The sequence below is a fragment of the Mastigoproctus giganteus genome, chromosome 1 (genome assembly GCF_048544385.1).
Source record: "Mastigoproctus giganteus isolate SK-2022 chromosome 1, ASM4854438v1, whole genome shotgun sequence".
Classification (NCBI taxonomy): Eukaryota; Metazoa; Arthropoda; class Arachnida; order Uropygi; family Thelyphonidae; genus Mastigoproctus; species Mastigoproctus giganteus.
Window position 1 is genome coordinate 125,881,999 of NC_143575.1, and position 14,429 is coordinate 125,896,427.

General features: G+C 39.2%; 1 protein-coding gene across 1 annotated transcript in view; it reads left to right on the top strand.

Moving 5' to 3' along the window:
• Positions 1-411: 411 nt before the first annotated feature.
• Uggt (UDP-glucose-glycoprotein glucosyltransferase) overlaps positions 412-14,429 on the top strand; it is an 820,111-nt gene continuing 806,093 nt past the window's right edge. The window contains exon 1 of the mRNA XM_090386735.1: positions 412-589. The gene's annotated coding sequence lies outside the window, so the exon portion shown is untranslated. The remainder of the gene's footprint in view (positions 590-14,429) is intronic.

Genomic DNA, 14,429 nt, shown 5'->3' on the forward strand with positions numbered 1-14,429 from the left:
TCTGATTGAGGTGTATAAGGCCCTGAATAGGTTGAGCACGCTGAATTCTGATGGGATCCTTCCACTTGTTCAGATTAAGAACCTAAGGGGGCATAAATTCAAATTAAGAAAAGACAGATGGAGAATAGATGTGCGGAAATTTGCCTTTAGCCAGCGGGTGGTTAATTGCTGGAACAAACTTCCATCTGTCGTTGTGGAAGTTGATAGGTTGAATAAATTTAAGGAGGAACTGGACAGGCATTTGGAGGGAATGGTGTAATTTTTTTTTTTTTTTTTTTTGGCTGATGCTCATAAGCTCATACACTTGCTTTCTTGCATCGCCTGCCACTACTAATACTACTACTACAACAACTTACTCATAGCAACAAGATATCGGTAACGAGACTATAGAAAAATTTGTCGGCACACATGGCGTATAGCGATTGGATGCATGTCTTGTTTGGCAAATTCGTGGTTGTGAGTTATTGTTAATTCGGTTTGATGCTCAAAATAGTAAACCTGGAAAAACGACTAGTACTTTTTCGCCATATATTTTACTTGTTAATGATTTTGCAGCTGATAATAGTACCGGAACAAATCTAATCTATACGTAAGTTAGTGCACGTTTTTCATGTGAGTGCACGTTTTCGTTGTTTTGATTCACACCTACGTTTGAAATACAAATATTTGACGGCTTAAGACGTATGGTTTACACAGAACTAATCGTTAATATTTCCTATTTCCCCTACAGTTTTTAAGCCACATTTTATTTATCTAATTTATTAATCACAATAGTGACGGGCCCTTGGTGTTTTTTTTTTTTTCTTTTTTTTCTGTACCAGCCAAAAATAAATAAGCTGTATATGTGATCCCTCCTCACCTATTCAGCGGACCTTTGAATTTCCCCAAGCTGTTCGCCTTAATCATGCACGGGAGAGGGTCTTATTCCGGTAATTAACTATTAGCTTGAGAAGTTAAGATTAATTTAAGAAAACACTTCCTGCAGTCCGCTCTATATTTGTGTAACATGGGTAGTATTTATGCTGGTCACCATTGATCTGTTATTATTAGCCATATGATTCAAGGAAGACAGGCTTACTGCACCAGACAAAAAAAAAAAAAAAAAAAAAATTCTGTTCTGAATTACCCTGTGTGTGAGAGAGAGAGAAGTAGAAGAGAATCGCAAGAAAGAGAAGAATGGTGATATTCAGCTCAGGACCCTTGGTGTGCCAAGCCCATACTCACCAGACGTGAGCCCCCGGTGATAATAAACACATAGCGTAAGAAAAGTGAATATTGATGAATTGATGAATATTTTTATACAGCAATATTTCAAATAAAATATGTAAGTATTAGAAAGGGAGCAGATTATGGTATAAGATAAGAAGAGTTGGAGGGGATCAAGTACATTAACTAATAATGTAAATAAATACTAATAAATGTTAAGGCTAGAAATTTAAAAAGTATATTTAGGTAGGAACAGTATGGCTACAGTTTTGCTATAAAATAGTTTTTTGAAGTTTGAATGGGAGAATTGTATGAAGGTTTCAGTAGAGTGAGAACACGTAGTGTAAAAAAACCAAGGGTTGAGAATTACAACAAGCCTTGGAGTGTAGTGATTTTTATAGGAGATTGCCTAATTAATTGCAAAAGCAAGGCATCAGTATTTTTTTGTGGGAAGGCAAATTACCTAAATTTTTTTAATTTCCACCACATTATTGTAATAGTGGAATATTACATAAAAACATAAAATGTTTTACATAGTCTGCTATTATATAAATCATTGCACATCTTTTGTGCAATGATTTATATAATAAATCATTGCACAAAATTTATTATATAAATTTTAACAAGAAGCCACAGCATGGCCATGGGTTTTGGAAGCACAAAGTATTTTGATGATCAGACACAGTTTGGTGTGTTGGCTGAATAGCAGTCTTTATTTTTCAGTTTTGACAAATGTTTAACATTTTCTATGCTACACAAATGGATGGCAATAGTGTTGATATTTTGTTAACAGAAAACAAAAGTGTTTCTATATACAAACAAGCCTTGTGTAGTAAAAAATTGTTTTTCTTAATGTATAGAGGTGGGCCACATGAGGGGGATAGTTATAACTATCCCCCTCATGTGGCCTAAATTAAGTTGTAAGAATGCTAATGCTGCACCTTAAAGATTTTTTCATGTAATTACTCGGTAAAAGCTGCTCTAGGAAAATTATCTATACAGGGTGATTCACTACCAGTGTGACAAACTTGCGTGAGGTGTAGGAGGCACAAAGACGAATCGAAATCACATAGCATTGCAGGGTCCGAAATGCCTTCGTCATGCGGTAGAGGATGTTGAATGGGAGGTTGCATGAACAGCGATCCCGCTGGAAGTCAGCATTTGCGAACCGGTTCCCAAGGCAGTAGGATGGACGAGTATTCAAACGCTGAACTGGCTGACATGCACCTCGCGTATGGAGCTGCAGACTGTAACATGCGCGCCGCTCTGCGCTTGTACCAGGAATGTTTCCCGCACAGGCGTGCTCCTCATCATACGATTTTCGCACGTGTGCACAGAAGGTTACGTGAGACTGGTTGTTTCACGAGAGGTACCATGAATCGAGTGCGAACGATGAGGACGCTAGAAAATGAGGAGAATGTCCTAAGTCTTGCAGAAGGCAATCCGAGTAAGAGTTCTCGAGCGACAGGCCAACGACTTGGTATTTCCCAATCCACTGTATGGAGGATACTGTCAACAAACCAAATGAGTTAATACCATTTGCAATGCGTCCAGTCATTGGAGCCTGCAGATTATCCACTCCGGAGGACTTTTGCTACTTGGTTTCTTCAACAGAAATGGTTCGCAAATGCTGACTTCCAGCGGGATCGCTGTTCACGCAACCTCCCGTTCAACATCCTCTACCACATGACGAAGGCATTTCGGACCCTGCAATGCTATGCGATTCTGATTCGTCTTTGTGTCCCCTACACCTCCTGCAAGTTTGTCGCACTGGTAGTGAATCACCCTGTACATAGAAAACTTAACAAAAAGTAAGTTTTTGCACTGCACTGCACCTGACAGGTGCAGTGTGAGTAATTTTTATTTTTTTTTTTTTTAGTTATTATTAACCGTATGTTTTCATTAGTACATTAAATAGGGAGGGAAAAACGAATCCAAGATTCTCATATAAAAATTGCAGGTAACATTCAGTGACTTATACTTTAGTACTCAAGGTAGCGCATCTTTTAGCAGGATGGTAGACTTTGTCACACTGCAAAAACCAGCATTGGCTAAGACCATAAGACCTAAAAATTTCAATTGAAAATTTTTTGTGAAGCCTGTAAGTTATCTCCCCCCCCCCTTAAATCCCAGCAATAAAAAGGAACTGATTAGTGTTGATCACTCAGGATTTGTTTGGGATTGTCACAGTTGAAGAACTACAGTGTTTAGTAGATTTTGTGCCAAGATGGATTAAATGTGTTCTAAATGCAAAAGGCCGAGATAAAGTTTTATACTTTAGCATTAGCACAGGATACAAGAAAGCAAGCTTATTCAGCATCAGCCAAAAAAAAAAACCCTTCCCATTTCACTGATCCATTCTTCAATATCACTTAAATAGATAAAGAGATTAATAAACATTTTAATCCAGTCTTTAAAAAGAGATTTGGTAAATTGCAATTAATGTGAAAATTTTCTTTGAAAATAAGCATTCCTACAATTAGAATTAGTAGTGACATATGATGCAAGAAAGCAAACTTATGCAGCATCAGCCAAAAAAAAAAAAAAAAAAAAAAAAGTTTCCATTCACTCCAAAAGTTTGTCCAGTTCTTCCTTGAATTTATTTAAGCTATCAACTTCTACAATAACAGATGGAAGTTTGTTCCAGCAATCAACCACTTGCTGGGCTAAAGGCAAATTTCTGCAACTGTCTTTTCTCAATTTGAATTTATATCCCCTCACGTGCGTAATCTGAACAAGAGGAGGATCCCATCGGCATTGAGTTTTGCCAAACCATTCAAAGCCTTAAACACCTCACAGGTGCCTAGTCTCCATATGCTGCAATTTGCGGAACATAAGCCTTTTTTGATAAGAGCAAAAAAGTTTATCTCGCCAATCTCGTTGTCTTTCTCTGTACTCATTACAGTAGCTCTACATCCATTGGCGCTGGCAATGTGGTGCCATTGCACCACCTTTGGATGTCGAAGTAATAAACAATTTTTAATATTTTCATTAATTTATTGAAGCATTCAAACAATTCAAATTCTACAAAAAAAAACTAAATTATTTGAATATTAGACTCCATTAATTTTCATCATTATCTTTAAATAAAAATTGCAATCTTCTTGGCTTCTCTGCGAATATAGTTTGATATAGTTGCATTCATAAAATCTTCATTGCCAATGATGAAATTTTGCCCGAATGTGCTCGCAGTCTGCGCAGTACTTTCTCCCACCGATCACGAAATGTTGGCTCGGCTGTACACGTTAATCAGTCAAACTTGACTTAATTAAGATATCGCATGTATTCGAAAATTTGTTGATCAAACCATTTATTTCCCACATGAACCACCTTCAGTCTGCATGGGTAGCACAGTGGTATCGGCACTGTCCTCCCCACACGAAGTGGAAAAGGCCTGAGTTTGAATCCCGTCGTTGAAAATAGGTTCACGAGGAACTTTTATGGGCTTTTTTCACTCTGTGGCTGAGTTAGTCGGTCTCAGGCTGGTTAGCAAGGCTTTCCCCCAAAAGTAGGTTTTTTCATCCAGCAAAACAGGCAAATCGACTAGAGAACACACGCTGTTTACAGCATAGTACACATGGGTATGTGTAATAACTTACCGGGTGACCCTAATGTAATACAGTAGAACATCGATTATCTGAACTTAATTGGGACCAAGGTTGGGTTGGTTAATCAAATAGTTAGGATAATCGATACATGTGGATACCCAGTTTATACAAAATAGTGTAATTAGTGCCTACAATTAAATTATTGTATGCAATGTTATTTCTACTGTATTTTGAAATATGAAGTATTTTAAAAAAATAATTGATTTAGGAAATGGTTTGTAAATAATAACCAAAACGTTTTGAAGAAACAATGTATATTATATATTACATTTATTTTAAACTTACCTAATTGTTTTACATGATTTCAACTCTAAATCTCACTTTTTTTTTTACATAAATTGAAATAAACACAAGTAATTGCACACAAATAAGAGTATAATGAATGTTGGCAAGGTTTATTTTTTAAAAATATGTAATCTTGAATTTTTCTTTGAACCATACGAAATTGTCGTTTTTTCGTGGCAAGGTCTCTCATCCTCTTTAATAGCAGACAGTTGCTCACACCATGCCATTGCAGTTTCTAGCCAGTGAAGGCCTCCACATGAGCAGGCCCACTCCCTCTTCTTCTTCGTCATCAGAATCACCTTGATTAAGTCAGCATGTTCTTCATCCTGGACTAATGCAACAATTTCTTCACTTAAAATATGGATAACCAGGATCATCAGCATCGTTGTTTAACTGTGCCTCTGCATCATCTTGCCCACACTCAAACCCAGACTCCCTTGAAATAAAGTTGCAATCTCATCTATGTCTTCATTCAAATTTTGCACAGGTGTGACCATCTCTTCGGCAGCACCCCAAAGTCCATGCCTTTTTCATATTTCTTTCCCACAACATGTTCCAGACATCTGCTAACATGTAGCAACAATCCTTAATGTTGAGCTTTGAAAACTCAACCATGCTCTCTTCATCTCCAAGCGATGTAGCAGCCAGCGACACAAGACTAGTTTTTGTACATCTTTTTTAGTTTTTCTATAACACCTTGATCTATTGGCTGCAACAGGCTATAATGAATTCAAAAAATTGAATTCATTTTTTCAAGAGGAGGGTGGGATGGTGTATCATTGATAGTAAACAAAACTGCACCAGCTTTTCCCTCATTTTCTTGATGCTGCTTCACACTTGGAATAAAATATTTGCTAAACCAATCCAAAAAAAATGTTGGAATTCATCCAAGCATTTTTCTGTCCTTTATATTGTACTGGTTAAACCTTTAAAGCATCTTGGATTTCCCAATCACCAACAATGGTAAAACATGCTGTCCACTTGCATTTGCACACACCATAGTGTAATACGCTGTTTGTTAGCTTTGAAACGAAGACAGCCATTTTATGTCGTGATGCAAGTGATCTACGAGGGGGTGACTTCCAATTAAGACCAGTTTCATCTGCATTGTAAACATCACCCTTGGGAAACCTTCCTTCACTATTTTCAGAAAAAGACACTTTAAAAGCTTCTTTTTCCGGGACGTCACCTGATAAAGCTTCTCATTGAATTTCAAGCTTCCTTATACCTTGGCGAGATTTGAAAATTTTCACCCATCCTGTACTGGCTTTAAATTCAGATGGTCTTTTAAAATTTTGATTCAATTGTAATGCGCTTTTACATAACAGAGGTCCAGAAGTAGGTTTACCTTGACTTCTCTTTTGTAGAAACCATAAATAAACAGCATCTTCTAATTTCTCATCACTAGCTTTTTTTCCCATAGTTTTCCTTTTTTTAAAGCCATATTCATTGTCTAACTTTGAATTAAACATCAAAATTTTATTTTTTTCTGTTCTTTGTGGTAGATATGGTTGCTTTACCAATGTTAAAAATTTTAGCAAGAGATACACCGGTTTCACCCTTTTCTATTAATAATTGTTATCTTGTCTTCTATTGACAACACATTGCTGTTTCTTTTGCCTGTAGATGCCATTATTAACACAAAGGGGAAGCAGTATTAAAATTAAAAAGCAAAATGACACAGTATTTCACTTTGAAATAGCCACGAACAAAAACTGGAACATTTTTGAGTGATTAGAAACAAAATGCCTGAAATAACCTCGCTGCAGTGGCTTGCAACACACTGAATGAAAGCTAAACCCCCCCATACTCCCACTCTCACAACGGACAACAGTGCAAAAGACAATGACGGACCAAGGTCACAGGAAACTGTCCTGGGTCTACACAGTGGTTAAAGCCAACATTTGATTTTTAACTCCTGTAAGGACAAATTAAAACTATTTCTTTGCTATACTGCATGTATCTTCAAATAAATAATCGGAAACAAATGCATCAAGCGGCAGGAATAATATTTCATCATAACAACCAGTGCACTAAAAGTAGATACTGTAATTTTTGGGGGGGGGGCGGCGTGGTGGTTCGGATAATTAATGTTATACTATTGCGTTTTTTTTACCACCTTTCAAAATATCCTGACGGTACCTATGTCTACATCCTTCCTAAAATGAGGCCTCCAGACCTGTATGTAGTACTCAAGGTGTGGCCTGAACATTGCCTCCTTATCCCTGCTAGCAAAATTAGTAGAGGCATATGATGCAAGAAAGCATGATTATGCAGCATCAGCCAAAAAAAAAAAAAAACCACTCCCATTTCACCCCTCCGTTCGTTCGATATACTTGTCTAGCTGAGCCTTAAATTGATTTAGGGTATCAACTTTTACAACAAGGATTGGAAAGACTACCCGCAGGCTAAAGGCAAATTTTTGCACTTCTCTCCTACATCTGTCTTTCCTCAATTTGAATTTATGCCCTCTCAGGTGATTATTCTGAGCAAGAGGAAGAATCCCATTGGCATTAAGCATGCTCAAACCATTCAAAGCTTTATACACCACTAACAGATCACCTCGCTGGTGCCTAGTCTCCAGACACTGTAACTTGCAAAATTTAAGCCTTTCTTCGTAAGAGCAACCCTTTAGCATTAGCATTAGTAGAGGCATTTGATGCAAGAAAGCAAGCTTATGCAGCATCAGCCAAAAAAAAAAAAAAAAAAAACCCCACTTCCACTTCACCCCTCTGTTCGTTCAAAATACCTGTCCAGCTGAGCCTTAAACTTATTTAGGCTATCAACCTCCACCACAAGGGATGGCAGTCTGTTCCACCAACCAACCACCCGCTGGCTAAAGACAAATTTCCGCACGTCTATCCTACATCTGTCTTTCCTCAATTTGAATTTATGCCCTCTCAGGTGATTTTTCTGAGCTAGAGGAAGAATCCCATCAGCATTGAGCATGCTTAAACCATTCAAGGCTTTATACACCTCTATCAGATCACCTCGCTGGTGCCTAGTCTCCAGACACTGCAATTTGCAAAACTTAAGCCTTTCTTCGTAAGAGCACCCCTTTGTTCCATTCACTAATATTGTTGCCCTTCTCTGTACTCGTTCCAGCAGCTCTACATCCTTCTTGAAATGAGGCCTCCAGACCTGTATACAGTACTCTAGGTGTGGCCTGACCATTGCCTTATACAATGGAATAATCACCTCCTTATCCCTGCTGGAAAAATTCCTGTATATCATTGACAATACTTCATGAGCTACTCTTGCAGCCCGTCTGCACTGCTCAGAGAACTTCATATCTGCCTGCACAATCACCCCCAAGTCCCTTTCATTCTCTACCACTGTCAGTGTAGTAACGCAGATTTGATACGTTGCTCTGGTGGTTACTGTCTCCCATATGTAGTACTTTACATTTGTCAATGTTAAACTTCATCTGCTCAACCTTTCCAGATCCTGTTGCAGCAGCATAGTGTCAGTAGTGTCCTTGACAACCCTGCCAACCTTTGTATCATCTGCAAACTTGGACATTAAGCTTGATATACCATCATCAATATCATTTATAAATACAGAAAACAATAATGGACCCAACACTGAGCCCTGAGGGACTCCACTAATAACATTAGTCCACGATGAGCAGTGTCCATTGATTACCACTCTCTGTCTTCTCCCCCTCAACCACCCCTTTATCCATAGCAGCAATTTGCCTCCAATGTCACACTGCTCCAATTTGTGTAGCAGTCTTCCATGTGCAACAGTATCAAAAGCCTTTCTAAGATCCAAGTATATAATATCAAAGTTATTCCCTGCATCCAGTTCTTTTGTGACTGCATCATAATATCCAATCAAGTTGGTCAGGCAAGACTTCCCCTTAACAAAACCATGCTGTGTCTGAGCTATAACTGAAGTCTTGTCTAAATGATCCTGCAGTGCTTCTTTAACCAGTGCCTCCATTAATTTTCCTGGAACAGAAGTTAAGCTCACAGGTCTGTAATTACTTGTGTCAGCCTTTGATCCTCCTTTGTGAATTGGGGTCACATTTGCACATTTCCAGTTTATGGGTACCTCCCCTGAGTCCAAGGAAGCTCTCATAATTATGGCTAAGGGTTTGCTTACTTCCTTTGCTGCCTCCTTTAATATAACTGGATAGATCCCATCCACCCCGGGTGCCTTTCTTGTGTTTATCTTCAACAGTTTCTCGTCCACTTTACTCCCAGTTATTTCAAGATTCTGTAGCTTACTGCTAGAGTTGAATACACCTCTGGCATTCCCCTTGCTGAATAACTCCTCATGTGTGAATGTCGATGCAAAATATTCATTTAGTTTGTTAGCTACCTGAGCAGGATCATCAACAGTTGACCCATCAATATCAAGTGGACCAATCTGATTCATCCCCTTCCTTCTAGAGTTTACATAAGTAAAGAACTCTTTGCTGTTTTTCTTTGCATCCCTTGCCAAGGATTTCTCGTAATCTGCCTTCGCCTGCCTAACCTCCTTTATAACTTGGTTGCATATCAACTTGTATCTATCATAGGCTTCTGTGTCATGTGTTAATTTGTAAGTATCCCATGCATTTTTCTTCTCTGCCATATGCCTCATTAGTTCATCTGACATCCATTTTGGCCTAAACCTTGAACAATATTTCTTAGTTGGTATGTAAAGCCTAGTAGCTTCCAAGATAAGTTCTTTGAATGCTTCCCATTTTGAATTTGCTGTTGGTAACATCATCAGTTGGTCCCACTGTATAGAATTTAAATACTGTCTCAGTCCATCGTAGTCGCATTTACGAAAGCAATAACCATTCCCTTTACCCCTCATGGTAGTTACCTCTTTGAGTAAATACCACTTCAGCACACTGTAATCACTGCCACCTAGTGGTTTCTTTGTCTGCAGATTCTTAATGCATGAAGAATCACTACTGATAATCAAATCAAGAGTATTACTGCGTCTAGTTGCCTCCCGAACATGCTGATGTAGAAAATAATCATCCAATAAATCCACAAAAGCCCTGCTAGTGTGTGAGTAACCAGCCCCCAAATTCCAGTCAATATCTGGGAAATTAAAATCTCCCATTATAAGACTCTCTGATTTACTGGCCCACTCTATTTCCCTGTACAGTTCCTTATTATACTCATCAGAGTCATTAGGCCTATAGCACACTCCTACTCTCAATTTTGATCTCCCAATGCTTATGTCACACCAAACTGACTCAACACTGCACTGTCCAGCGATGTCGACTGGCTTCACTTCCTTGGTTTTTATGTGTTTCTTAACTAATAGCATAAACCCTCCCCCCTTCCTATCCTGTCTATCCTTTCTGTAGACGTTGTACTCCCCAAATTGCAGTTCTGCATCCCTTATATCTGTGTGACACCACGTCTCTGATATCCCAACAATATCTGCCTTTGATGTTTTGAGCAATACCTCAAATTCATCAAATTTATTTACTAAACTCCTAGCATTGGTGTACACGCAAGTATACCTGCACCTGTTTCTATTCTTAGCTACCCTAACACAACCCATGTGTTTACTTGTACTGCAATGGCTCCCAGCAGTCTCTGAAATACCATGCATCTTGTTTTTCAGGCTTCTGCTCATTCTAATAGAAGCAGTGCAAGAATCTCTTTCACCTCTGCCAGTGGCTACTGTCAATCTATTGGTCTTTGTCTCCCCCCATTCACTAATCTTGTTGCCCTTCTCTGTACTCGTTCCAGCAGCTCTACATCCTTCTTGAAATGAGGCCTCCAGACCTGTATACAGTACTCAAGGTGTGGCCTGACCATTGCCTTATACAAGGGAATAATCACCTCCTTATCCCTGCTAGAAAAATTCCTGTATATATCATTGACAAGAAGCCATGAGCTACTCTTGCTGCCCGTCTGCACTGCTCAGAGAACTTCATATCTGCCTGCACATTTATCCCCAGGTCCTTTTCATTCTCTACCACTGTCAGTGTAGTAACGCAGAGTTGATATGTTGCTCTGGTGGTTACTGTCTCCCATATGTAGTACTTTACATTTGTCAATGTTAAACTTCATCTGCTCAACCTTTCCAGATCCTGTTGCAGCAGCATAGCACCAGTAGCATCCTTAACAACCCTGCCAACCTTTGTATTGTCTGCAAACTTGGACATTAAGCTTGATATCAATATCATTTATAAATACAGAAAACAATAATGGACCCAACACTGAACCCTGAGGGACTCCACTAATAAGAATAGTCCACGATGAGCAGTGTCCATTGATTACCACTCTCTGTCTTCTCCCACTCAACCATCCCTTTATCCATAGCAGCAATTTGTCTCCAGTGCCACACTGCTCCAATTTGTGCAGCAGTCTTCCATGTGCAATAGTATCAAAAGCCTTTCTAAGATCCAAATATATAATATCAAAGTTATTCCCTGCATAGAGTTCTTTTGTGACTGCGTCATAGTATCCAGTCAGATTGGTCAGGCAAGACTTCCCTTTAACAAAACCATGCTGTGTCCGAGCTATAACTGAAGTCTTGTCTAGATGATCCTGCACTGCTTCTTTAACCGGTGCCTCCATTAATTTTCCTGGAACAGAAGTTAAACTCACAGGTGTATAATTACTCAGCCTTTGATCCTCCTTTGTGAATTGGGGTCACATTTGCACATCTCCAGTCTATGAGTACCTCCCCTGAATCCAAAGAAGCTCTCATCATTATGGCTAAGGGTTTGCTTACTTCCTTTGTGCCTCCTTTAATATAACTGGATAGATCCCATCCACTCCAGGTGCCTTTTTTATGTTTATCCTCAACAATTTCTCCTCCACTTTCCTCTCAGTTATTACAAAATCATCTAGCTCACTGCCAGAGTTTACTTCACCTCTGGCATTCCCCTTTCTGAATAACTCCATGTGTGAATGTAGATGCAAAATACTCGTTTGGCTTGTTAGCCACCTGAGCAGGATCCTCAACTGTTTACATAGGTAAAGAACTCTTTTCTGTTTTTCTTTGCATACTTTGCCAAGGATTTCTCATAATCTGCCCTTGCCTGCCTAATCTCCTTTGTGACTTCTTTAGAGACCACCTTATATCTATCATGGGCTTCCATGTCACCCATTAATTTATATGTATTCCATGCACATTTCTTCTCTGCCATATGTCTCATTAGTTCATCTGACATCCATTTAGCCTTAACCTTGAATAATATTTCTTAGTTGGTATGTAAAGCCTAGTAGCTTCCAAGATAAGTTCTTTGAATGCTTCCCATTTTGAATTTGCTGTTGTTAACATCAGTTGGTCCCACTGTATAGAATTTAAATACTGTCTTAGACCATCGTAGTCGCCTTTATGAAAGCAAAAACCCTTCCCTTTACCCCTGATGGTAGTTACCTCTTTGAGTAAATCCCACTTCAGCACACTGTGATCACTGCCACCTAGTGGTTCTTTTATCTGCAGATTCTTAATGCATGAAGAATCACTACTGATAATCAGATCAAGAGTATTACTCCCTCTAGTTGCCTCCTGAACATGCTGATGTAGAAAACAATCATCCAATAAATCCACAAAGTCTTTCTAGTGTGTGAGTGACCAACCCACAAATTCCAGTCAATATCTGGGAAATTAAAATACCCCATTATAAGATTCTCTGATTTACTGGCCCACTCTATTTCCCTGTACGGTTCCTTATTATACTCATCAGAGTCATTAGGCCTATAGCACACTCCTACTCTCAATTTTGATCTCCCAATGCTTATGTCACACCAAACTGACTCGACACTGCGCTGTCCAACAATGTCAACTGACTTCACTTTCTTGGATTTCATGTGTTTCTTAATTAATAGCATAACCCCTCCTCCCTTCCTATCCTGTCTATCCTTTCTGTACACATTGTACTCCCCAAATTCCAGTTCTGCATTCCTTATATCTGTGTGACACCACACAGATATAAGGAATGCAGAACTGGAATTACCCCCAATATCTGCTTTTGATGTTTTGAGCAATACCTCAAATTCATGAAATTTATTTACCAAACTCCTAGCATTGGTGTACACGCAAGTATACATGCACCTGTTCCAATGCTTAGCTACCCTAACATGCGTTTACTTGTACTGCAATTCTTGTACCAAAATTCTTGTATATCATTGACAAGACCCCATGAGCTGCTCTGCAGTCTGTCTGCACTGCTCTAAAAACTTCATATCTGATGGTACAATTACCCCAGGTCTTTTTCTTTCTCCACCACACTGAGTGTAGCAATGCACAGTTGGTATTTTACTCTAGGGTTACTGCTACCCATATGCAGTACTTTGCATTTGTCAATGTTAAACTTCAATTGCCAGCTCAGTCCATCTGCCCAACTTTTATAGGTCCCGTTGTAACCATATACCATTATTACTGTCATTAACCCTGCTAATCTTTGTGTCATCTACAAACTCTGACATTAAGCCTTTTATACCCTCATCAATATCATTGATAAATATAGAAAACAATAAAAGTAAAGTAAAGTGCAGCCATTATCAACCCACTGCAGGATGGAAGCCTCCTCAACAATTCATGTTGAGGGAAATGGACCATAATCTGCCACGCTGGTCCAGTGCGGGTTGGCAGATCGACCGTATTTAGCAGTCAGGGGCTTGAACCCCGGTCTACTCAAAGAACGTGTGCTACTGCACTCCCGCTCCTGCCCACTCGGCTACGGAGGCCTTTTTAGAAAACAATAATGGTCCCAATACTGAATCCCGGGAGGACCCCACTAATACATTAATCTGTGATGAGCAGCATCCATTGATTACTACTCTGTCTTCTCCCACTCAACCATCCTTTTATCCATGATAGAAACTTTCCCTCAATGACATAGTGCTCCAATTTGTGCAACAGCCTTCTAATGTGCAACAATATCAAAAGCTTTCCTGAAATCCGAGTATGTGATATCAAAATTATTTTTTGCATCCAGTTGCTTTGTGACCACATCGTAGTGTCCAATCAATTTGGTCAGGCAAGATTTCCCCCTTAACAAACCCTCGCTCTGTCTGAACTATAACTGCAGTCTTGTTTAGATGATCCTTCATTGCTTGTTTAATCAGTGACTTCACTACTTTCCCCAGAACTAGTTAAACTAACAGGTCTGTAATTATTCCTATTACCCTTTGATGCCCCCTTTGTGAAATTGGGATACGTTTGCACTTCTCCGGTCTGTGGGAACCTCCCCTGAATCCATGGATGCTCTCATAATTATGGCTAAGGGTTTGCTTACTTTCTTTGCTGCCTCCCTTAATATAACCGGATAGATCCCTTCCCTGCATTTCTGGCTGAAATCTGTAACCATCTTTTTCCAGTTTAAATTTATGTCTCCTTATGTGTGTCATCCAGGAA